Source organism: Seriola lalandi, unplaced genomic scaffold (genome assembly GCF_002814215.2).
Source record: "Seriola lalandi dorsalis isolate HSWRI2012SDOR001 ecotype SW California unplaced genomic scaffold, Sedor1 jcf7180002054658, whole genome shotgun sequence".
In the NCBI taxonomy this organism is placed as follows: Eukaryota; Metazoa; Chordata; class Actinopteri; order Carangiformes; family Carangidae; genus Seriola; species Seriola lalandi.
The window spans coordinates 1,355,634-1,382,464 of NW_019525211.1; positions in this window are offsets into that span (position 1 = coordinate 1,355,634).

The following is a 26,831-nucleotide window of genomic DNA, read 5'->3' on the forward strand; positions in this document are numbered from 1 at the left end:
GGGGGGGGGGCACGACGACTCAACCTGGAGTATTTTTGGAGGTGCGTTCCTTTTTTCTTTTTTCTTTTTTTTCCCTGAGTCCCACATTTGATTAAAAGTGAGACTGCATTACTAATTTGCAGCACACACATTTCAATGGCATTACGTTTGAAGTGAGGAGGAAAATCTCCAGTTCAGTTTAAATCTCCTCGCTTGGTAAACCTTTTGTTTTCTAATAATTTCCACACCACAGAAGGTGGGTTGAATACTCTAATCTCATAAGCGGCTTAATTCAGATACTGTGACTTCATTACATTCTCTGCTGTTTGTAAACTATTCTCCTGAAAACTGCAAGTTGCTAGGGTTGACTGGAAGACAGGGTGTAGTATAAAAAAAAACAAAAAACTTTGCCTTTGCCAAAGCCTTTGTTTCTTAGACAAAGCCAGGTGTGCGGGAACACCATACTCCAGAGGCCCGAGGTATATTAAAAGTTTGACCAGGGCCCATAATAAAAAACCTTTGGCTCCCACTGTGCAATTAAGCGGTGGCTGAAACTATTGATTTGATCTTTTGTTTTGTCCATCCACCCACCTGTTACATTGCTAGCAGGGGAATCATCACCAACCACAAACACAGACGCCCAGAGAGAAAAGTGATGGTTGTGCACAGCAAAAAATCTCTCTCCTTTCTATATATAACACATTGTGTAATCTACACTCTGTTGTTTAACCATGATACATGTAAGTGTGTATATTCACATGTATAAATGCACATTTATATCACTAAATAATTAGCTTCTTTGTGTAAATATGTCCCTTCTAAGACTCGTAAAATATGAAATTATTTCCTCAGTAATCCAAGACTGAGTCATTTAATGATTGAGTGTTTGACTAAATAACGAGACGGCTTTGTTTTCAGCATGGTGCTTCCTATTTGTTCCCTCGTTTGCCCTTTGTAAAGTTATTGTCATTGAGGCTAGAGACTGTGTCGTTGTTTCACCAACGAATGTGGGTTTTCAACAAGCAACTGTCAACATGCAGTATTTCCTTAATTATCCATTTGTTCAGTTTCTAAAGGTTTTTTTTAAAACAGGTCTGTGTTTTAATCAAACAAAATGAATATTGTTGGTATAAATGCTAAAAGCATTATAATGACTATTTTTTATTTTCCGACATAACTTTGAATAATCGCTGGTGGAGCTAATAGAGGATCACCAAAGTCATTGAAATTCATCCTCTGGAGACTATGAATGCAAATGTATTCTCGGTGGATTTTGAGATCATATTTTTTTTAATTTTTTCAAAACAGAGCCAAATAACACAAACATGTCTTTGAGGCCACTTGTGGTTGCTTTGTTCGAAGTTTGATTTGAGAATTTTTTTTTTTTTTAGCAGTAATGAATGAGAATCTGAAATCCTAGTGTTTACAAGGAGTATAATGATCTTAACTTTCACCTGCTGAGATGTGAATGTTTTCGTTGCTCAAAGCCCAGCGGCACAACACCGAAGGCTCTTTATCCGCCAAGAATTATATCAGCTAAAGAGACTGCTGTATAACAAATTGCACACTCCAATATAAAATATGAAAGTGGTACAAGTGTCTGCAAAAGCATCCAAACAATCATAAGGCAGTCTCGGAGCAGCTGTGTCTGAAGAGGACAGATGTCTGCGTCAGGTTGTAAACAGCTTCTTTACTGTTTGTCGGCTGCCTCCTCGCCCGCCCCAGTCATGCATTTTGATTAACTCAGAATGTGAATCGAGTCCTGTCAGGATCGCTGTGACGACCCCAGCAAAGACCCCATGAAAGAGAAAATTGACAGTGCTCCACCAATCACTCTACTTTCGTTTGTCGCGATGGCAAAGGTCATCACTTAGACAAATATAGCTCATGCTACTGAGGCTCGTCTCCGGCAGGGCGGTCCCACAGAGCTAGTGAAGCTACTAAAACATGATATAAGGAGATTCCAAGATGCATAATTGAACAGTTTGCACCCAGCTTGATAGCTGGAAATCTGCTTCATTAATCAACTCCCACAGAGTTATGAAGACATGAGGAGGAGAGGTTTATATGCTGGCACAGAGCAAACATAATGGGATGGCACCGGATGCTGCTGAACCCAGAGACTGCATCTGAACCTCAGTGGCAGCAGTCGCAACATTGAATATGTTGAAGGTTATAAGTAATATCTATACTTGTTTCGACTATGCAACAAACATCATGCACATGACCAAAAGTCTTGGAGCTTTTGCTTTTTGTCTCTGAATTCATATGATGTTTTCATTTTCAGCATTAATTAACCGTGACAATTTCAATATGTTCTCAAAATATGTTAATTGCTTTGCAGGTTGGTATTCAAATAGACGTTTCAATATGGAGTTCTTGCTCGGTGTCATTAAATGTGTTTCCAGCTCCCTTGGATGAAAAATTAGACGCTAAATCACTCATGTCTAAATGTGTATAAAATCTGCAGCGAAACCAATTAAGTTAGGTCATCTGGTGCATAACTGCTTGTCCACCAGAAAACGTCTTTTATCATTCTATCAGGATTTTTGATGCCACTTCCTATAACATTTGGATCTCTTTCGCTATTTGGCACCTATGAGCTGACCTACTGCTGAAGCCAGAGCATACAGTATATTTCAGTCAGCTGTTTTGTAGCCAGTCACTACTGTATATCAGACCAGCATTATGAAAAGCGAAGGTGTGCCTGTTGCCAAGTGTTAATAGAGGTCAGCAAAGAAACAAACAACCATGAACATATTTCTAAACAAGAGCGGTGACAGCAGTGAGGAATAATAAAACAACTGGTGTCGCTAGCCAAGGCTGGATGTGAGGCACTCCAAACGTGGTGAAAGCCAGGAGAAACAGGTTTTGAATTAAGCTCATTATTTTCTTGTCAAGGCTGGAAAATAAAGTAACTGGGTTGGATAAACAAACATGATCTGAAATGCTTCAAATACAAAAGTTTTGATTTAAAGTCGCAAAGAAATAAAAATCTTTGTGAAGGAATCCCCTTTGGGGTAGGTGTATGACCTGCGTACATGGAAGAAATTCAAATTTCATATAATAGTGTGCTGCCCACATTCTCCAGTGCTTCCTGGTTCCAGCTGACACTGTCTGAACTGCAATATGATTGGAGAAATATCCGTGCACACACATACACATGCACACACCTCCATATATTCAATGTGCAAGCAGTAAGTTTACATTGACAAACATGGTTACAGACCCGTGGTGTGAAAATGCGTGGGGAACTTTGCCACAATAGACGCTAGCTGTTGACGGAAACATTTCGGGACGTGAACAGTTTGACGACATGTTAAATATAAAGTTAACAACTGAAACTCACTCACCCTTAACTAGCCTGTAGCTACTCTAGTTGACCGACAGACGAGCTCTCTCAGTAGCTAAATGCCACTGGAACATGGTTAACTTTCCCACATAGGTCACAAGTATGAACATGCTAGTTTTGTGACTTGATGAAATGCTGCTACAAATTTTAACAAGTGGGTGTAATGCATTTATAGAGCTAACAGTGAGGTCAGTAGCTACACCAGCTCTCAAGTGTCACTCAACCTTTTCCACGTCCACCAAGAGGCCTGAAGACACAATCCCCACAAGCTGTAGTAAAAAAAAACTGTTTCATCATCTTTTGAGAAACGGAAAAATATGCTCATTAGCCGCGGCTTCATGGTAGTTCTTATTTCCTCACACTGACGGCGATGAGAAATGAAGTCTTGAGTAAAACATAAGTGTGGACATCATGTTATGACTTTAGCAATGTGTTTCCTTGTGAGGCACAGCACTGAGGTTAACAAGACCGGGCTTTTGTTCATGAGAGTCTATGCCTGTTGCCATGGAAGCCGATGTGTGCCTGTGGAGAAATATTCACGGAAATTCGACCATCAGGAGGAGCCAATAATAGGTAGACTCGGTGCAGTCTCTGAGTTTAGTGAAAAAGTGTAGGGTTTTTTTTTTTTTTCTTCTTCTTCTTCTTCTTCTTCTTCTTCCAAGAATAAAGCAGCACACTCATTTTAAAAGTGGGTCAGTATTCACCATGAAATCTACTATTATGCATAGGGAAAATAACACATGGTGGTGTGCAAGTGTTTCAGAATGAAATGCTTTGCTCTGGTGACATTTTGATGAAAACTAAAGTGTAAACTAAAGGACGCACAGCAGGTTTAGCCACATTTGTCAGTCAGTTACAACTTCGTACAACTATGGGGATTCTTTCAGATCACCTTTTGTCAGTTGAAGTGGCCATCTTTGTAAAAAAAAGTATTTTACACAGCTTCCATGGCACCAAAGATGAGACCAAGGTGAGCATGAACTATATTTCTGCATGTGAGGGGGAAACTATCGAGTGGTTTGGTAGGTAAACAGGAAGCTCTGTGCCTTCCCCTATGGCATCTACAACCACATACTGCTTCCTCTTCTTTACATAAAATCCATTTTCCTGTGGGAACTTTTATCTTTCACCCTTCAGTTGAGATTTATAATTTGGATCACAGAACAGGAGATGTCGAGAAGAGAATAGAGAAATAGAGGAAGGAGTGTGGGTGTTTAAAGACAGATAATCCATTTCAAGGCTTCCCCATAGGGAGCTTCTGTTCTGTTGTGCAGCTTATTTGTTTTCGAGATAAAAGTTGCTTTGCACCTCTTGCGGGTCCTGCTATAGGCTTGTAGTGAAAATGACACTGACACAGACAGCTTTTGATTTGGGAGAGGATGGAGGGTATAAATTCTGCAGGAGAACTGTTGGAGGGGGTGGGGGGGGGGGGGGGGGGGGGGGGTTTCCTAAGTGAATGTCCCGGCGCTCAAATGGCCTTGCTGGCCCTGCAGAGTAGGCTATCTATCATTTGGGTCACTCTCATTGACAGCTGTTCTCTTTCGCTCCTATCAAGGAGAAAATGACCACTGCAATTCAGAGGCTTTCTCACACTGCAGCGTGCACGCACACACACACACACACACACACACACACACGCACGAAAGTATACCAGTGTGTTGCTCATTCTCAAATGTGCTTGATGACTTGAAAACAAAGGTCATAAATTGACTGTAATTGTCAGAATATCTAATTAGATCCTAGATGAGCACGGCTTAGAGTGACTTAATTGCAGTGGATTTGTATAATTTCATCTCCCGCTGAGGTTTCAGATTGATTTCTTTCTGCATAAAAACATCTTAATCTTATACATATCATCCATGTTCCCAATTACAAATTTGCACATTTGCATAACTCTGTGAAAGAGTCACGTCTGTAACCCATAACATCTGAGCAAATGCATAATAATAACCGCCAGAGAAGACGAGGAGCGCTTCACATACAGCACTCTTACAAATGCATGAGATCAGTCAGGGAAGCTCTATGGGCTCTTTTCATGCTAGTTCCATGCTGCTTGACCAGTCAAATCATATTATAGATCGTATTATAGATACAAATATATGTAGTGTTAAGTCACTTCCCAGCTCTGAAGTATGCACTTTCATCTGCAGCATTAAAATCTGATGGTTTTGGGGGAATATTTAAGTAGAAAAATGAAGTAGATATGCTGGATGAAAGAAGTGGGAAAAAAAAAATACTTAAAAATTATAAAGTTTAAAGTTTTAATCCTTGAGATTTTCATCATAACGACCCAATTCAAGGGCTTGAAACTCAATTAATCTGCTTCATCAGGACTGCGAGGATGTAGTCTGATCAGATTTGATTGACTGTCTTCTTTTTTTTATTGACAACTGCAGCCATCATCAGATTTCGATTCAAATGTCGCTAAATCTAATTGGTGCACAGGAGTAAGGGACATTGCCTTTTCCCAACATAGCTCCGCCCACTTAGAACCAGCGAGAGGAGCACAGAAAAAGATGCACAGAAATCTCTCGTGTTAAATAACAAAAGTTTCTACCTACTCAAAAGATGTGAATACTTCTTCCACCACCGAACAGCACTATGGCAACTCACCGTCCAAACTAAACGTGTGTATTCCCTTAGGGTGTGCATTGTGCTGGTTTTTATCCATGTCCAATATCACGGGAGAGCGTTTTGACAGTCCAATCAGAGGCAATCAATAAGCATTGAAAGTGTGTCAATGTGGCTGCTGTCCTCCCTGAGTTATCAATCAATTATCCCAGGCATATATTTGTTTGCTCTTTGAGATTTTTCCATTTTCATGTACCGCCGGAGCCCCTGTGAACGGCTGCAAATGAGTCAAGAGCGGAATGATTGCAGAGCTGTCACTTGATTTGGATTTATAAATTGTCTCCTCACACCTGTCATTTCAGGTTCACTTGCTTGTTAAAAAAAAAAAAGCCAATCAACAGTTTCGCTATACTGTAATTTGTCAACACAGAGCACAGGGCTGCTTTGACACCAAAGGCCATTCTGATTGTTCGGCTTGACCAAAACCGGCAATTTCATAAATAAATACTTGCATAAGTATAAGGTTCTCGGTGTGATGCTTTTATTATGTGATTGCTACCCAGTGTTTATGTCGTCTGTGTTTTCATGGGTAACGTATAACACTTATATTTACAATATAATAAAAGAAGCAATGACGACAAATGTAATAGTATACGGGTTGGACTGGACTATATATCCCGTATGAAAAGAATTCAGTGTGTTAAACTCACAATAGCCTCAGAAAGTTCCAACAAACCTCCGGGGAGGAGCGGCACTCCCCGGTATCTGCCTGAGTGCCGCCCACATGGCACATTTGCAGGACAACAAATCAAGTGACACTTGCAAGGACAAGCTCTGTGAAAATGAAAGGGACACATGAAGGCCCCTCCTAACAGACCTGTCACAATCCACCAACAGAGGTCCCTGCGATGAAGTTATTACTTTTTTGGAAGGGTATTGCAAATAAAAACACGGAGCCCCGGGGCAGTTAGGACTTGTTTTGTCTAATCTTTGCATTTGTCTAAATTCGTTCCATTTGTTTCATCTAGATTTGGCCCTGAAGCGACAGCATGTGGCGACGGGTGCCCTGCGGACAGGTTCGGATAAAAGGCTGAAGAGGAGTGAGAGGAGGAACTAGCGCAAGGGTGATTGATTTGGGATTCCCAAGTCAACCGAGGTGGGATTTGTGTCACGAGAAGGTAGATAAGCTATTAAGATTTATACATATTTTGCCTATTAAGCTTCAATATGATTTCACTTTAGCCTATTTGCTCATGCCTGTGTGAGTAGCCCAATGTAATGTCTCAAACGCAAATAGGGAAAACTTGTGTTTATGAATAACACAACATATTTAATAATAACACAATGAGTATTTGACATCTTTGCTGAAACAAACAAAAAAAAATAACTTAAAGTTGCAGTCCTCCAGATTTCAGCCCTTGATTTGACATATAATGTTTTACCGGTTGAAAGCTTTTAATGTGAAGGAGCAGCAGCAATAAACAGTGAGATAAAATGACAAACAGTAATGCTAGATGACATGAATCCCTTGTGTGTGTGTGTGGAGGAAATTTTAATCCAGCACAGGAACAGTGGACAACAGTGGAACAATTAACACTTCTACATAGAGCGGTAATCTTGCGTGTAAATTAAAGGGCCATTTCTGTTTTGTTTTTTTTAGTTTTATTTTCTTGTTGATTGAAAAACAAATGAACCTATCCTTGTCACACCGCTGTGATGCAATCGGTGCTGGGATACAACTCCTTGATTGAGACACAGCTCCTAAAGTATGCAAAAAAAAAAAAACCCACACGTGTCTATCTAAATTCACTTAGATCCAAGTAGAATAGATACAGAGCTGGAAATAAGTTAGCCGTGTGCACAGGTATTTTTCCACTATGTTGTGCAGATTCTTGTTAACCGGCACCTGCAGAGGATTTATGGATAAGCCTGTGCCTCCTGGTGCTTGCCAGTATTTTACCCCAACCAAGGTTGTTTTACCTGCTGGAAAAAAACAACTAACAAAAAAAAGAAAAAAAACGGTTGACCAGCAAAGCTTTTCACAAGACAAACAGTTAAGGCGTTCAGTTTCCTCAGCTTTTGTTATCAATAATTTGTCTCCACAATACGCCAAACAGCACTGAACTGGCCCAGTCTTTTTCTGCTACCTCACAAGCTTGTGGCGGCTATGAGAGATGAAAACTGATGTGAGCAATGATATGAGCGGGTTTAAACTGTTCTAAGCAAAAACAAAGGCCATTAAACTAATGGTTGGCCATTACTTCCTATTTACCATCACATGCATTATATCTAAGCTCAGAGAGACGAGACAGGTTGATAATCATTGCAGAAAGTAGCCAAGCCATATCAGCAGTGCTCTAATGCATGGAAAGAAAAAACTACTTAAAGTGAGATGAATATCCTCTTATGATACTCAGTATTTCTCCGGTGACACTTACACCCTTGTTCAAACTGAAAAGTGGTTGAAAACTTTTTTTTTTTTTTTTCATCCCTTAAATTCTCAGGAGAGATTTACACTCAGACTCCGAGAACGACGGGCTCTGGCCCTGAGGCACACGCTACCTGGTAACTAATGAAAATGAAACATTTGTTCTTTAGGGCACCTCACAGGCACACAGCCGAGACTGCTGTTAGGCTCACACTAAAAACTGCATACCCTTTGATAGATTGGCAGGAGGGGGTGGTGAGAGCTAACTTTAGCCCTTAATGGTTTGAAATATGCTTGCGCTACAGTTTTTTCGCTGTGAGGCCAAATGATATCCCCTCTCTTGATGATTTATCAGGCCCATTCAGAGCCTTCTCGTCAGGGATAAATTGGCTCCTGCCTTGTGTAATGCCCTTGATGGATAATCGTCTCATTTTTCTTGATTATTCTATCTATTTGGCTGTTGCTTAAAATCAAAATGGATATCGCAAACATAATGCCTCGGCCATTCTTGCCTCACATATCTTAGATTATGTGTAGAAGCTAATAATGGCCAGTGATTATGGCACTTCAGAAGCCAAATTAAGTGACAGCTTACAGCGGCTCTAGTGCAATTTGACCTTTGACCTCATGGGCTTGCTCTGATCAAATCTAGCTGCCAAGATTTATACTGACGGCCATGAATGTCATCACAGTTCAGATTCCCTTCTTTGTGAGTACAGTTTTGGATTCAGCTGCAGTATCATGTCATGTCTCTGAATTTTTAATTTATTTTCTTCTGTCATCTCTGTCCCAAGACGACATTACATGCTAATATTATACAGTATACACTGCACCCATGTTGACAGTGCACTATTTTGGCTATGACTATACAAAAAAAAAAGTCCCTTTGGATTTTGGAAGAACAGGAAATGATGCGAGGTTTACGTGCCAACTTAGTTGTAACTTTTTGAAACACTACTGCCAGTTTTACCTGGTAAAACCTCACGAAAATCAATTAAAGGTTGATTCTGAAGTATTTAAAATGTTATTTTTCATTTTGCGACACCACATTCAAAACTACACCGGAAAATCGAGCAAGTTAAGAAAACAAACTGGCATTTTAACATATAATTCTCTTTTTACGTGAACAAACTACAAATTAAAAAAATATATAAATTTAATTAGTATATATGAGTATAAAATGTTGTATATTTTTTGTATATAGTATTACAGTACATAATATCATATAACATATAGTATATATAGAGTATAAGTACTGTGTGAAGCTAAAGCAGGCAAACCAATGCCTCCTATAAAAATCAGATGATGCACTGGCATTATAATAAAATAATTGCTTTTTTTAATGTGTTTAAAATGATAAACATAATTAGCTCACGAGTTCTTAATATCTCCCTGTGTCTCTGTAGCAACTAATAGTCACACTCACCTTGCTTTTTCTAAAGGTCACTCTATCAAGGCCCTGCAGTGACCTCGCTCAATGAAAAACATCATTATGCTTCACAATGGGAGGCATCTCGGGAACAGAATATCAAAATAAAAACATTTATGTAAAAAAAAAACTGATGAAAGTGACTTTATTTGCAAAGTCATAACGCAATGTCTTTCAATTTAGAACACATTAATATCTTATTTCATGCTTTCACTGTCTGTTCCAGTAGGCTGCTTTGTCCTTTGATATATTTGTGTTTTCGTCCCCGGAATATTCTTATTCAAAATAAGCAATTTTATTTTGACAGCTATTTGTATGTAAAGTGTGGAAGGAAGGAAGGAAGGAAGGAGGGGGGTGTGGCTTGTCATTGCTCCTGTACTTTGCTGTTTGCTGAAGCAGCCCTTTTTTTCTTTTTTCTCCTGGAATAGTCTGAGACATCCTCTCAGTGGATTAGGCGTTATTCCTCACACTACATTCTCAGCAAGGTAAAGTTAGAAAACAGAAAAAGAGAAGGGAAAGCACTTTCTGGCAGCTGACTCACTTTCAGGGTAATATTTTTCTTTCTTGCGTTACGTAATTCCGATTTTTTTTCCCTTTTTTTCTCAAAAACACAAGCCCACTCACCATTCGCTCACTCGTGTCTTTAATCATTCTCATCCGTGGTATTTATTACACCGAAAGCAACGCTCACCCTGGATAGTGTTTTGCATTCATTACTCTCAGTAGCTGGGGTTTATTTTTCCCCTGTTGCCAAGTGTGAAAATCATTCAGCCATGCAGTGCCATTGCTTCTCAATCAGTAGGACAGTCAACAACAAAAAAAACTGTCTCACTTTCATTTCTACACTTACATAAATACTTCTAGTGTAAGATATAACTGATATACTAACGCTCTGTTAGACAGCTGATAGTGGCGATAGAGAAAGAGAACAAGAAAGAGAGACAACACGTGGTTTTTGCTCCTGCATATATGAGGACATGTAGGTTAGGTGCAGTTCAGTAGGTATGAGTGGGTTTCTCTGTCTGTCTTAGCCATGTGATTGATTCTTGCAATGTGCCCTGTGGGGCTTGCATTGGCTCCAATATCATCATTTAAAATACTAAACGAAACTGGACTCTTGAAGTATCTGTTTCGTCGGTGACAAGCCACTCTCAGTCATTATCGTACTGTCTGAAATAGGTGAGGAGTTAAATATTCTCTCATTATATCCTCTAATATTGTAATCCATCATTATAGCCCGTCAGCGATGTTGGTAAGCAGGAGGACGTCCTCGGTGGTTACCGAACAGATGGCAGCCATCTTAAGGTGCACGAGGACTGTACAGTAGTTGCTTGTGACTGAGGTTTCATTTTCATCAATATTAAGAAGGGAAAAAATACAAAAGCTGTCAGAGCGGATCAGGGGCAAACTGAACTTCACCAGTACTGATGCTGCAAAAGGTTCTGGAGAGGAGCTATTTGTAAGTTCTGCCTTTGCCTAATAGCCAGCGTTAGCGTCAACAGCTGTTTACTTACTCAACTTGCCAAGAGCTTCATCCATCATTACGTTTACAAGACAAGAAGTTATAATTCGCCCCCTGTGCTGCGTTACTTCTTCAGGGCAACCTGGTTGCTATAGTGCCTTGGTATCAGAAAGTGACGAGATGGCTAGCTGAATAGCATGCTAACTTCAGTAGAAGAAAAGAAGCAATACAAATAGAAACAAAACAAGAGGGTTGTTTTCCACCTCTGGAGACAGCTCTTGGTGAGTAAAGGAATGAAGTTTGATACTGAACTTGCAACGTTTCTTCCAGACTAGGAAGTAAACGACAGTTCATGCTAACGTTAGCATGTAGCAATAACAAAAATGTAGCTAAAGCGCCATTAAATGTCAATGAGTTATGCTATGTGATTATTTAAATGCCACAAAGTGAATTTGGGCCTTTTTCTTTGCAATCTCAAAGTAATAGTTAAACATTTTGAGAAATACACTTATTTGCTTTTCTTGTCGAGAGAAGATAAACAAGTTAAGCAAGTAGCTTAGCTTGGCATCTACAGAGACTGGAAACAAGATACGGCTTGCAATATCAACTTAAAAGGTTATAATTGCTGTGTCTCAATTCAGATACATCCGTTAGTACACCATGAACACTATATACTCACTGTGTGAATTCAGACAGGGCAGTGTTGTCTCAAATCAAACACAGCTGTTGTGCACTCACCAGAAATGACGATGGCAACATTTGACCGTGATTGCTGCATTCGCATCGGTGACCCCTCGCCTTCTGCTACCTAGTCAAGATGGCAACGTTGAAGGTGAGAAGTGTCAGTCGTTTTACACTCAACTTTTTGACGATTTCGAGTGGCTGGTGCGCTGTTGTAAAATTAAAATGTATGACAGTACTAACTATAGGGTTTGCTCAATTCATCGCAACATGACAATTTAGATCCTTTCAACTAATGTGCTATGTGTCTCTGTATAGTGCAACAGTGTTTAAATGAGCATCTGTGAAAGCTCTCTCCGACACAACCTTCACAACAGTCATTTTCTCCACATCAGCTTTTACGTCATGTTTCCGACGTGTCCAAATGTATGTATCGGCATTCGCATTTTACCAGACGGTTGACTTTTTGCTCTCTGTCTAACATCTGTAGTTCATCACCATCACGGTGTTTGAGTCTCGAACAAATCCTCACAGTGGAAACCCTTCAGTCGTATTCAGCTCACGTGCTACAATGTGGTCCTCGCCCCAGAGACAAAAAACAAGAAAGAAATCTTTTGAACCTTATAACTCCCATTCAGCCAGGCAGGGCTAAATAATATCCAACCATTAAATTTTCATAGGGCTTTTCTGGGGCCTCCATTTTGTTCGTTTTCTTGTTTATTTTCATGGCATTGAAAGGAGGTGCCCAGACGCAGCCGTATTGATATATATTTTCCTCCTCCCTCTCTCATGTCATGCCATTCGCTGTGTGGTTTCAATTATGTATGCAGGTCTTATCAATGAATGTATGATGTTTGACTGTGCAGAAAGCACTCAGTGAGGGTTTGTATGGAGCACGGTCTGGAGTCTGAGAGCACGCTGCTGCTGACAGAGCAGAGTATTGGGTGTTTAGGAGCAGTCACGTTTTAGTCCATGGGTTAAGAAGGAAAACAGTCTCTCCTGTTTTTCTTACAGCGACAGTTTAGTTTATCCCCCCGTGCCTCCAACATTTATTAGCGATATTATCCAGGAGGAAAACCAATAAATGTTCAAGGGGATTATTCAAACATTAAAGCCAGAGGAGCTAATACAGCAGAATTATCTGTGTTTTCAATCTCAGCTTTGTCTTTGCGTGCGCAGGCATTTGCAGGCATGCATGTGAATGCATGTGTGCATAGTGACCACAGTGCATGTGCTGTGTGTCCTGCAAGGCTGTGCACACTCTGGGGAAGATTACAAGCCAATGTTTCAGAGTAAGCATGAATATTTTTAGAGTGAATATGAGCGCATGTGAATGCGGGGTGGGATAGGGCTAGTGAGAGTGTGCCAAGGGGTGAAAACTAGTGTGTGTGTGTGTGTGTGTGTGTGTGTGTGTGTGTGTGTGTGTGTGGTGTCAAAGCAGAGACACAGTGTCCACAGTGCATTCAGGGAAAGTGTGGTGCAGGCAGGGTGGCAGCCCCGTTTCTCCTGAAGCACTTCGATGTTTTATTTATCAGGGGTGGTGAAGCAAGCGGTGTGTTTAACTCAACAACAACCGCAACAGCAGCAGAAATCTCTGCATGTTCTTTTTTTCTTTTTTTTTCTTTCCTCAGCCTTCAACAAGCGGGGAACTTTTGTTTTAGAAATAATGTGCTGGAAAATGTCTGTCCTGTGATTCATTTCCCTCAATAAGCTGCAAATAGCTTAGTGGCAGCTGCTCCGGTGTAACCTCCACCACAGAATAAACAAAGAGATGAGAAGAAAAGCAAAATACTCTTTTCTTTAAGTAATAACAATGTCCCTGATGGAATTGTTGGTAGTAAATGATTGATTGAGGTTTTACTCTGCAAACAATTTGATATAATTGTCATCGAGATTGCAGAAGATGTTATACAAAGCAATTATATGCTCATGAAATAATTCAATTTCTTTATGCTTATTTGGATCTAATGAGAATTACCTCACTGATTGTGATTTTTAACCCTATCATCCAGTTTATTAACTTCTTCTTTGATAGCCACCAAAACAGATAACCCAACTTGCCTGGTAGAAAAGAAGTCATTTACTTTATAATTAAAGGCAATTAGTGAATCAATTACAGCTCGATCAAACCTGATGGAAAAGAAAACAAAATGGCATGAGCCGCGACGGCCTGCATTTGCAGATAGGCACCATTATGGTCCCATCAAACATAAACCCCGATAATTGAACCCTGGGTTAAAGAAAAAATCAATTTCTAATCATGGATTGTCATATCCCTAGTGTCCATGCTAGCATAGCACCTATTTTTCAAAATTTCCCTGCCATGGAGGGCACGGTGCTGTCTTAAATTAAACTTGTAAATATTTGTCACCAATGTCATATGACAGCGCAGCCAGGAGAGATGTATGGCACCCCATAGATATGAGCCAATTTTTTCAAAATCCATTACAATCACTGGAAAAAAAAAAAAAAAAAAAAGAAGAAGCCTTTTGAGTTTTGGTCTGTTGATATATGACCTTTACTTCAAAGTTATTTTCCCCACCTCCCTTCTCTATCTATTCAATCACAGTAATTTTCTGATTAAATGAATTAAATCCCAGTTTTACCCTTGTGGAATATGACATTTTAATGATGCAATTTTGTGCTTTTACAACCCTTGTTTATTCCCATCCTAAAAAAATTCTCCCACTTGATATTAGTGTAATTAAAATCAAGAGTAAATAGAGTCACTAATCAGTGTAATTTGACTTGATGGCAGTTGATAGAAAGGCGTCTTATTTTGGTTTTCTGACAGGCGGCAGGGGTGTAGTATGATAAATGAATGAATGGAAAATGGAACACCTTCTAACGCAACTCATGAGTGTAGGTGTAGGTGCTTTTGTTTTTCGGTTAAAGTCGAAAGACGATCAAGCTTTTTGCTTTTCTCTACGAAGTCAAGGACCTCCTTTAACTCAGCGGGAGATGGAACAAAACACATTTAACAGATTTAACTTGAAACGCTGGTTTAATCTTTGTATTTTCATCATAGTATGTTTTTTTAACAGGTAGACAGAACTGTTGCTAAAAGTGAAAGTGAAGTATAGCTACCTGAGAATTTTACACAAGTACATTAGGGAAGTAAATGTACTTTCCACCACTGCTGAAATTGACCTAAAGAGAGATATGCTCAGGATTATTCATTTGTAGCTTGTAGCTTGAAACTGACTGAGATATTTTACCGCTTAAGGAAAATGATTTGTTCTTATTTGATATTCATGTTCGCAGAGTCCTTGAAGATGTTTTGGTCTGATATGACTTTATTCAGAGTGCTAAAACTGAGACATCAATTGCTAAGTCATGTGATAAAATGAAATAATGTGAAGGTGCTTGTGAAGTGCATGGGCTTACATCATCATCAACAGAGGGTGTCATGCTGGGCAACAAGCTGCTCAAAGTTGCCCGGGCAGGAGATAATGACGATTTGCTTTTCACAACAGCTTCTGCTGACATGCCCAAAAAGCTTCTTCGGTGACAGTTTCGAGTAACAGATACAAGCAAAAATGGCAACCGGCGGCTACAATGGCCACCGTATGCCGCCGAGCTGCGTGAGTGTGGTTGTACAGTTCACCTGGCATTTTTTCTGTATTAGCTATTTCTGCCTCTTCCCCGCAGCCTCTGGTGATTCATGTTGCTAAGTACACTGGGAAAAAAAAAAAAAGGGACTCAAAAGCTTTTCAAGAGCTTTTCTCTAATTTCTGATCTTTGCAGTGCAAGGTTAGGCGGTGCAAGGTCACGGATAACGAACACCCCTTCCATACTTTCCACTTAGTGCCCATCTACTCCAGCAGAAGCGACATATTGCATGATTCTGATAAAGGGACAGTGTAGTAGGGTCAGGGAAGAGCCAGAGCCCTCCTCTTTGGGTTCGCTCATTATTATTTTTTCACCTTGTTAGCCTTAACACATCGCCGAAGCTCTGTTAGCAAGACCCCACTACTCTGTGATCAATGCCTGTGGATAGTTCAGGGAGAAGCCCAGCGTGGCAGCCGAACCCAAAACGAGGAGCTGGAGTGAAAGAGTTGCAGTTTTCTTTTTTTTCTCTTTTTTTTTTTTTTTTTGGGGGGGGGGGTCAATATTCCATTATGGCAATGTGAAATGATTGGCCCAAGATACGATGATGGTTGGACTGTATCAGTTCCTCATCACCCCTCCTTGTTAAATCACTCACAGCAGGGGGCAGACGTACGGGAGTGTAATAACACCTGGGCTGTCAGAGACATAATAAGGGTTTTATTTTTACTCTCATTATTGGGTGTGAGGTTTTACATTCGGGGGTTGACACGGAAATCTGATGGGCTCCAGTCGGTTCGAGTGCAAATGGTTGAAAATATTGTGGGTGAGATCAATAGTTGTATAAAACATGCAGTTTAGGCCTTTTTTTTTTTTTTTTTCTTGTTGTTTTTTGTAAAATCAATAGTTTTTTATTGACCATTTTTCATTTTAGGACCATTTCCCATAAATTTCTACCTCTTACTTGTTCAGTATACTGAGATTGAGATGAAAAGCAAAGACAGGTGGACATTTTTTTCTTACATAATAGTTAATTTTTGTGAATTCCCACCACCTAATGGAGAGAATTGCTTCCTGGTATGCAGAGAATAATAGGTCACTGATAACCCTATAATGGGGCATTTAAGGAGTTCAATCTTAGATCCTGCTTGCATATAAGTAGTAGTAGTAGCAGCAAGTGTTTTGCTCTTTTTATGCCTTTATTGGATAGCACAGTAGAGAGAGACAGGAAATGGGGAGGTAGAGAGAAGGGGAATGACATGCAGTAAAGGGCCGTCCGATGCGAGATTGGCGCCTGCTCAACCCACTGCGCCACTCGACGCCCCAGTAGCAAGTGCTTTGAACATTTGATCTTCATTCATATTTGCAGTAAGATGTTTGATTGTTGTTATGATCGTTAACAAACAGGTCAAAACAGTTTAGAAGGGACCCCAGTGAGTCCCACCCTTAGGAAACCACATCTTAATGAAGGGAGAAAATCGATGAAACAAGCTGATCCCGATGTAAAATCATTCATGAAGACTCCATGCAGCAAAAGATTTGTCTACTGAACTACTGATTGTAGAACTAACTTACTTTTTGCATGTCCAGAACGCTTTATCCGCTTCACTCATCTTTGGAATTTTTACTTTTGCTGATCAGGGTGTAGTTAAAATGTGTTAATGCAGATCATTTAAAAAAGTTTTAAGATGAAGTAAATTTATAATAATTTATTTTGCAAGTTGTTGCTTTGAAGAACTCCACTTACAAAAACCTGAAGAGCTGTGGTGATCTCTCTGTTAAATAAACCTGGGACATCTTTCTCTTAAGCAAATATGAATGCCAGCCACTATGGCGGATTGTCTTATTGTTGCTCTCCTCTCTAATAACTCCTATGTATAACTTGTCTTTGAGTTTGGCCTCTATCATGACTAGAGGGTAAAGTTTTCCCTTGAGAAACAACACACACTCTGAACTACAGCGACTGTGTGTAAGAGGTGTTGATGAAGTAGCCTTGAGGGGGAGGGGGGAAAAAAAAGAAAAGACAGTAGAATGATCATTATCAGATGATCGCAGCAACTGTCAATTTCCCCGGTGGCCAACAGATGGCCCTTAATGCAGCAGAAATGTTCCCTAGAGGCCCCCCCGTCAGACCCAGACATGGTTGGCACGTTGCATTGTGAAGAAGTGGACACGCAATGATGAAAGTGCACGAAATGATGGAAGGTCAGCGGCGAGAATAGCGGAGTATACTAACATTTATTCACAAACTGAGACTGATAGTGAAATGAATGAGGTTTCTCTAGCACGTCACAAGCATGGCTGCGGAGCAACCGGCTGCTGTCGGAAAAATCATTTATGGGATGTGTCGACTCCGTGGATTACTCTCTTAACATTCCTGTAATGGTTACTGACTGGGCGGCGTGCGTGGCTCGTAAAACACATCAAACCCACCCAACACTTTTCCCCCGGTGCTCGTCTGAGGGTGCCATAAATCTGCGGGCTAAAGGGCAGGGTTCATCAGGTGACCCCACCCCACCCCCTCCCTCTCTCTCTTCTTCCCCCATCTCTTTTATATCTGTCCTAGATGTGCAGCTTCCCTTTTTTTTTTTTTTTTTTAATCAGTAATCGGTATGGTACAGTGAATTGGATTGTGTTAGGGAGAAGCCACTTGATCTAAACCTGAGATGGGGAAGTGAGCTTGAGTGTTTCGTTTGTTTCAGTGCAACTTTAGAAATAGAAGGAAAGAATAGAGAATGGGGACAATTGAGAGCAGCATTGTCAGCCGGCAGGTGGCTATCCTAATGGTTACACCTTCTCTTCACTGCTCCTGTTGTTCTTTTTTTTTTTTTTTTAACTCGTTTGAAAAAGAGGCTGGCGGGCATTTATTTGATGTGTTAAAGGTAGATGGTTTGGGAGTGCTGACTTTGCATAGAGAAGGATATATTAGAGGGGGGGGGGCATGAGACTGCTGAACTCCCTCCCTCGCTTTTCCTGGAGGCAGGCCAAGCGCGGGCCTTCAGCAGGCCTGTTAATGATGCAGTGTTGCCAAGTGGCAGACTTTTAAAGGCTACCTGCCATATCTCTCTCTCTCTCTCTCTCCCCATATCCGAGGGTGCGGCGGGGGGAGGAGGCGCACCTCAGTCCCACATGTCAGCACAGACACTGACAGGTGCCATGTGGTGAAGAGTGCCATCGTCAGTACCCATCTCGCTCAAACCGGCCCCCGCGCCGAGCATCACACAGTCCAGTGGCACAGTATATATAACACACTGAGATACTGTGAGGGTGCTGGAACACTTGTGCTGCACTTGTCTGTTGGTTCGTCTAATATTGGACAGTTTCTCAAAGCGTCTCTCTCAATTTTGGCAGCAATTTCTTCACCGCCGAGGTGTCAGTGATGAGGTGTGTGTTAGGGATGCAGCTAGCATGTTTGCCTGTGTAAGGTGCATGACGAATATAGTGTATCTGAGTTGTTGTGTGTGCGTGTTTGAAAAGAGCCTGAGGTCTGACCAGACCTGCTCTTGCCACCCCTGGGAAGAGCCATCAGGTTTCGAGTACAGTTAAACTCTGAGCAGTCAACTCAGTCAATATTTCACTGCTACTGGGAGTGACTCACACAGGTTTGGTTTCTGGAACATTATATTTAAAGCTGGTCGAAAAAAGCAGCTTCTACCTCTTTTTCACTAAGTCATTTTAGTGATAGATCCTGTGCTACTGTTTTAAAACGTTTTAGCATGTTTACCATTATCATATCATTGTCATTTGTGGCTATAGCTTAGCTGCTAAGAAGTGTTTGTTGGCAGTGGCACTGCATGCTCTCTTGCTTCTAATTCTCAGCTTTATAAGTCAGTTTTAGGGTTTACTCATACGATTCTTCCAAAGTTGCATGCATCCTGCATACATATGGTGGGATATGCAAAATCTGTTATAAGGCATTTACCATGTAATTTACAGCAGCGTGCTCAGTAAGTGGGAAAAGTGCACACACACACACACACACATCAAAAGTGTTTGTGTGGGTTTGCTGATAGAGAAGCAGCTGAGAAATGGATCACTTCTTTCCCTCTCTCTTTCTCTCTCTCCCTCTCCCACTCTCTCCCTTTTCCCCTCACTCTCTCTTCAATCTCCGTAATGCAGAGAAGAGCCCTGAGCTCTTTTACGTGCAGACACAAGCAAAAAGCTGCATTAAGGGGACAGAGAGGAGATTTCATTGGAGAAGTAAGCTGATGAGGGGAAACCGGGGCGCAAAAGAAAAAAGAAAAAAAAAAATAAATAAAAATTCTCTGCCTCACCTTAAGAAAGTGAGCTTTGTGAAGGCGAGCACCGGCTGCTGGTTGATGTTGGCTCACATGCTATTACAGACGTTTAAACAGGACATTAGGAACAGAAGCAGGGAGTAATTTGAGTATTTATATCTAATATTCATAGAGCAGTAAATGCACACACTCTTTCTGTGGGTTTTTTTTTTTTTGGAAGGCAGCCAGGAACACTGCCCCCAAGCTCGCAGAATGCATAGGCTCCATGTTCAACATGTTATGAGCATGGCGGGTGCATGTAGAGTAAAGTGTGGGAACACATCCGTACAAGTAGGCATATAGGTGGATCAGTATTTCTGAGTCACTGGTCCTGTCTTGTATTGTTGGGAGGGAGGGAGGGAGGGAGGGAGGGATGGTTGGGGGGGGGTGCGTGTGGGAGTGATTCACCATTGTGCCTCCGTATCTCCGTTGCCTGCTTGGCTGTCCCTTCACTGCTGATCTGTGAGATTTAGAATTGCTCCCAGAGTGCTTTTCTAATCTTTTCTCTTTCTCCTTTCAGGGGAAAAGTAACCTGCAGACAAAATATTTCCCTTTGGTGCCTTCAAATGTCTGTTTTTTTTTTCACATTCTTCCGATGCAGTTTAAGAGTAATAAATGGAGATGCTTGTGGAGTATAAGTGGATGCTACAAAAATTAAAATGTCTGTGTCTCTTTAATTTCCATTAAGCTTCGCATGAACTTTCCTGCTACTTCTTATAAACTTTATTTAAGTAATGTAGCTCACTGCTGTGTCAGATGTCAATGCAGCAGATTTTTTAAAACCAGACTCTTTAGCATAGGCTTGTTAATTTCATTAAAATAGAGCTTGGGGGATTTCTGGGAAGAGGTGCTTGACATCTCGCAAGCATCACAACCCTGGGCCTCAGTCTGCTCCACAAGGGGTCCGCGAGCTCATAAAAAATACATTGGACAATGGACAGTCTGCTGATGAGAGACACTCTCTCTCCTCTCTCTCTGTTTGCCTCGCAAAGCTGATGTCCAATTAGCGTTGAGGAACAAGCTAACCCTTAGCTGCCATTTAGCTCAAACCACCAACAGCGCCTCCAAGATATCAGGACATGACATAATGAATGCAATCAACAATAATTAGGGGGAGTGATGGACTCTCACTTTGAGGCGTCATTAAAGAGGATAGGCTGGCGCTGCACTGCCAGTGACCTCTCCCTCTTTAAACACTCCCTGCCATCAGGAAATTTGACCTCCTGCTGCGTCATAATCTTTCATGTAAGACATTTCACAGAGCTAGGAGAATCCTAAAAGGAGTTAACATAAAATAAATTAATAAAATAAATGTGTTATATTATAGTTATATGAACTATAGGCATAAATTTGGGATTTCAGAATTTAAGAAACACAAAGAGGCATTAACCGTCACCGTAAACTACGTGACTCGACTCTGTACACAATACAGCATCTCGTGACTTCTGCCTTCTTGTAAATGAAATGACTGATGTTCTTTCAAAGTTAGATACATGTGTAGCAAGCCTGGTTTTGGAAGACGACTATGGCTAAAAGTGGTTTAAAAATAAGACTTTATAGACGGTTGCACTGACCCTACTTCTCTTTTTCTACCTATTGTGAATCTAATGCCTCAACTCCGGGTATCTACCCACGCACAGAGCCAACCTGAAAGCAGCACTCTCATCTAACCAAATTTTAAATTTGTATTCTGCAACACTGCCAGTAACTCGTTGGTATCATTTTTATGCAAGGTCTCATAAGGACACCAGTTGAAAACGGAATCGACTAAATTAATGTAACTAATAACAGGAAACAAATAATTATAAAACGACAATGACAAAGAAACTATTTAATGCAGTTTGGTCACACCATAGAAAACACTTGATCCGCTTAATCAGGTTAGTATTAGTCCTGACACTGATCAAAGGTATCGCATTGCTGTATTTCTGTTTTTGGACATCAAGGTTATGTACTGCTGTTGTTTTACCGGCATTTAAATGACTATATTTTACCAACTTGTTGGGATCAGCAACACATTGAAATATAGTCATTTAAATCATGTTAGCAATGGTTGTAGAATATTAAAGCCCAACTCAGAAAGGATTTATTTCTCTAGGAAAAGGTGGGGTGATTTCTGTATCACAATAATCACAGCCAAAATTACCAATTGTTTTTCACAGAACTCACTCCCTCCATATTTAAATCCCGTCTGGAGTGATGTCCTTGTATGTTGAAGTGGACCTCTGAGAATATCGTCTTCCCTTCTCGCGCTTTTTACCAGCTCATTGTGAAATGACACTTTTGTGTGAGAACATGTTTTTCCGCCCATCTCTGACAGATGGAAACATTTTAACACCGATGTGATCGGCCCGTATGGGGACCGATATGATGCCCCCCCCCCCTGCATTTGGTGTCCATCAATTGTTGGACTTTATGATTATATATGGCGGTGATGCTGATAACTGTGGCTCTCACCAAACAGAGACGAGGTATTCAGTTTCTGTTTTCGAGTGCCTCGTGTTCTTCACCTTCATGGACGACGTCGTACGACTGAATGTAACCGGAAATGACGAGCATCAAAGGTTACACGATTTTCCCGCAGAATATCTATGTGTGTCACAGACTGCATACTGTAATTCCACAAAGTTTAAAATCCAGGGAATATTTTTATCCCCCCACCATAATGTTGAATTTAGCTTTTTACTTTTATTTCAGCTTCAACGCTCCTTGATAGAGTTTCTGTAAATCTCTGAGACACAGTGTAGCACATACCACTTCAAAATCATCCATAAGTGTATCCATAAGACCTGGTGGCGGGCCATATAGCATGGGCTGGAATTAAGTTACACATGAACATCTTTGCGGGCCTATCCAGAGAAAGGGGTTATGGGTAACCGTACGTCAGAGAGTAGCCGACACATACAGACCTTTCATATCTGAGCGGCCCGCGGTGAGAACCTGAGTGTCGAGCAAGTTCGCCGGTCGATTCAACTCTCTTCGGGATCCGGGCTCGAAAACAACAACAACAACAACAAAGAACAAAAACTAAATGTCATGGAGCCAGTGCACGTTCGCCTACGTGCTGCCTGGAGAATCACAACTCCAGCTATATGACTGACACCGTTTTCATACTCCTCAAACCGTTCGGTGACCCTTTGTGCTGCATATGGGAACATTTGCATTTTTCATGTTTCTCAACTCATTTAGTCCCGTTTTTCCTTTAATCTGTGATCTCATCTGCATGTTGTTTAACAGTAAGTATGGAAATAAGTCCTAAAAGTGTTATAAAGCACGTTAATTACATAATTGTACTCCAGGTGTTTTCTGTACCAATTAAAACTTTCTTTAGAAAAGTCGTGAGGAGGAGCTGCATTTATTTTTCCTTTCTACCTTTTTTTAGTTTGTGCACTTTGGGTACTAAGCAGCAATGACTCTGTTTTCCTCTGCATTCATGTGGGCCAAGTGAGCAATGAGAAATGGGGGGTGTGAGTGATGCAACCCGGCAACTTCCCTACACTGACCTTAATAGACACGGGTAGTTTGGAAGAGCAGAACAAGAGGGTAGCCAGGTGAGGAAGGCCAGGCCACAGCTGCACTCCAACAGAATATCAAGTAGACGGTCTAACCTGTGGGTGAAAAGGAGAGAGCATGTCCATGCCAGAGTGGCGCTTGATGCTCCGCTACAAGGGGTTTGAGTTTGATGGAGATCAAGGAAAATAAAAAAAATAAAAAAGAGGGGGGAAAAAGGAGCACAGACAGGCTGCATGGATCTGCACCTACTATAGCTGCTCAGTTATTATGTGTCTTAAGATGCCCCAATCCGCCACGATGTTTATATCTTTAGAATATTGATAAGGATCTGAATTTAATTTCACAGATAATATTTTAGATGGAAAACGCAGTTGATCCTTAATGCAACCTCAACCTGCACCGAGGCGAGTGACATTTGGGGAAAAAAAAAAAAAAAAAACAAAGAAAAAAAAAACACACGAGTGTGAGTGAAAGATGTGAGGAACGAGCTCTGATTAGAAGGCCGTGGGTGTATTCTCATGAGCCTTGAATATGAAAGATGTGCGAGACTGCAACTGTTGTGAAAGAGGGAAAAGTTATTACTCGCTGTCTGAAGTAATTTGTATTAAAAGCAGTCTGCATCTGAATATCAGGGTATGCGAATGCAATTAATGCTAGCAGGTGTGCTATGAAATATGAACTGTGTGGCAGAAAACATTTCCGCTGAGATTCAGCTCCAGCGAGACTCTAATTTATGCTGAGACTAACTTTTAAAGTCATGGGTTGTTAATGTGACACATAGTCACAGGTGATGGGTATAGGCTTAGTAAATGCTAAGCAGATCATTTCCTCTTAACTTGAATAACATAAATCTATTGTTACTAAATAGATCAAGTCATTTAAATAAAAAGAAAACTGATGCTTTCATGGATTTTTTTTTCTAATTCAACCACACGAGCCTGTGCTACATTCACATTACCTGCCTTAAAAGAGCAATTGGTTTGTGTGTGCTTGTGTGCGAAATTGCATACATGTGTGGAGGATGAGAGAGCAAAATTAACATTCCAGAATCGCTCATAATAAAGAATTAACTGCCATGAGTTGTGTTTTTTTAATCAACAACTTATGCAGCTGAAGTTTTAAGCCTATGAAACCTAATGTAATTACAAAGGGCAAATTAAATGTTCCTTCCAGGCGCCTACTTAAACTCAGATTAAAAAATTATTGCAAGTATAATGGGTGAGCCTTTTCTTTGCATTCAAGCACATATTTTTTTTTAATTCAATTCAAACTGCAGTTAATATTAACACGTTGGAGGGGGAGGTGCTTTTCTAAGGCAACACTGCTTTATAATCTGTTTAATTTTCTCTCCGACAGTAAGTGTCATTCTGAATGCACTGCACAGCGTGCATGCAAATGGAAGCTTGTTGTTTGTTAGAGGGTTTGTTCTTCTATAGAGTTGTAAGCTTCAGATTCAGAGAAAGACAACATGTTCTTAATGTAGATATGATCACTTATAAACTTATAATCAACATATAAATATAAAGCTACAAGTGCTAGAGCTAAAGGTGAGCTGGTATGCCACCATGATGAAAAATGTATCGCTTGGAACATTTTGGAATCAAAATCAATGCAGCAGAGCCAGAGATATTGTCCCAGCATTCTTCTTCCTTGTGCCTACCTTACCCATAATGCAACGCAACCTCTTGCAATTCAATCTGAAATTTGCATGCTACCCCATCAAAATAATTGTACAAATTCATGTTAACGCCGACCTCATATTGGAGCAACTTGGAAAGTCTTCAAAACATTTTGGTATACAACTCGCAGAGTTGTTGACGTCATATGTGCAAAAAATGTGATTAATGGTGCAAATTCCCATTTTGCATATTAATGTTTTTGCTAATATTTAATTTGTAATATGGTAACTAATTATGCTGTCAACGTAATGTGACCAAGGTTAGTTAGCAAAGCTATTCATTAGCAGTAACCCTGTAACACAAATACTAGAAATGGCTCTCAGTGTTGGTTTAACACTAAAATACAGGACATCTTCGGGGCTCAACTGGTGGAGCGCATACCACTTAGGCTCAGTCCTTACTGCAGTGGCCTTGGGTTTGAGTCCGACCCATGGCCCTTTGCTGCATGTCATCCCCTCTCTCTCTATCTCTCTCTCTCTCTCTCACTGTCCCTTTATGAATAAAGGCAAAAACTGCCCAAAAAGATAACAACTTAAACACACAATTTCCAGAACGATTTCCAAAACCGGGAAATGGGACCATCCATTGAAAATGTGTAGAAGCATTATTCTGGTAGCGGCTAATGCAGCCTCAAGCCACTAGCCTCAAGCAGAGATAAGGAGCTACAGAGGTCTAATAAGCTCACTTTCTAACTTTTTCACATATGCAGCAACTTACTCCCCAAGAACAGTAAACAGACTTTGATGTTTTGTGTTTGATGTACAATTGGTATAGTTCCCTTTTAAAATGAGATCAAAATCATTATTGGGCTGTGCTGAAACTTAAGCTAAAGAACATGAATAAATGTGACCCATTCCATGTTATTCTACACAGATTTTTGATTTAAGCTAAAATCCATTTCTCCACATACTTTGTTAGCCATCCAAAAACATACAGCTTGTCTTTCCCCGCCATCTGTTTGCTGAGGTAAAACAAGAAATCTGCATATTATTGAACACCAAAGACATCAAATAAGATATAAAATGATGAATCACAAAAACTTCAAGGAGATTAATTAGGCAGTGCAACGCTGTTGATTGGTCTATAAAAAAAATTGGAATGGTGTTGAAGGGAATGTGCAGACTTCAAGCAATCAAAACATGTCCTGCCATTTAAGTGCTCAAGTTTTAGGGGATAATCAAAGGCGCTGGTGCTGCCAGGGTGCACATAGTGTGCCAAGAAATCATTTCAGTGTGCTGAGTTTTAACATACACCCAGTGCATTCTGTATGGATTAGGTCCAGATCAGTGTTGCATCTTTTGAACACTGATTTGCAGAGCTGGATCCCTCAACCCTCACCATGTTACCCAAAGTAATATGAGCTGTTACCATGCTAGTGAGTTAGCCAATCAAGTGCAAAGATGGACAATTAAGGGCAGATTACATTGTGTTGCCAAGTCTGAATAGAACACATCAAACAATCATGTCTCATAAACACTTGACTGGAAAGCTGTATCTTTACTTCGCCGGCTGCACTTTAGTCTGGCTTTTCCACCATTTTTCTTTGCGGGAGGATTTGTTATATTTAGCACAGAATTAGGATAAAAGTCCCCCCCCCCTTCTGTACTTTTTGTACATTGTTCAGTTTCTTTTGTGAGTGACATACACGGGAACTAGAGGTGCTGCAGCACAGCAACCCCTAGTGGCTAGAGAATAATGTTCTTATAGTTTTAACATGACCAGGGCTGCAGTCGAAAAGTCAAAATAATCTCCTTTCCTAACCACTTTTCCTTGACCTCGATGGGAAATGTCATGAAGTAAAGGAAAAATGTGAAGGAGAATTCAGAAGGACAAAAAAAATGAGAATCATAGTGCTGAGAGAGTCTGACTTTTTTTTTTTTTTTAACTAACTTCATTTATAACACATGGGAG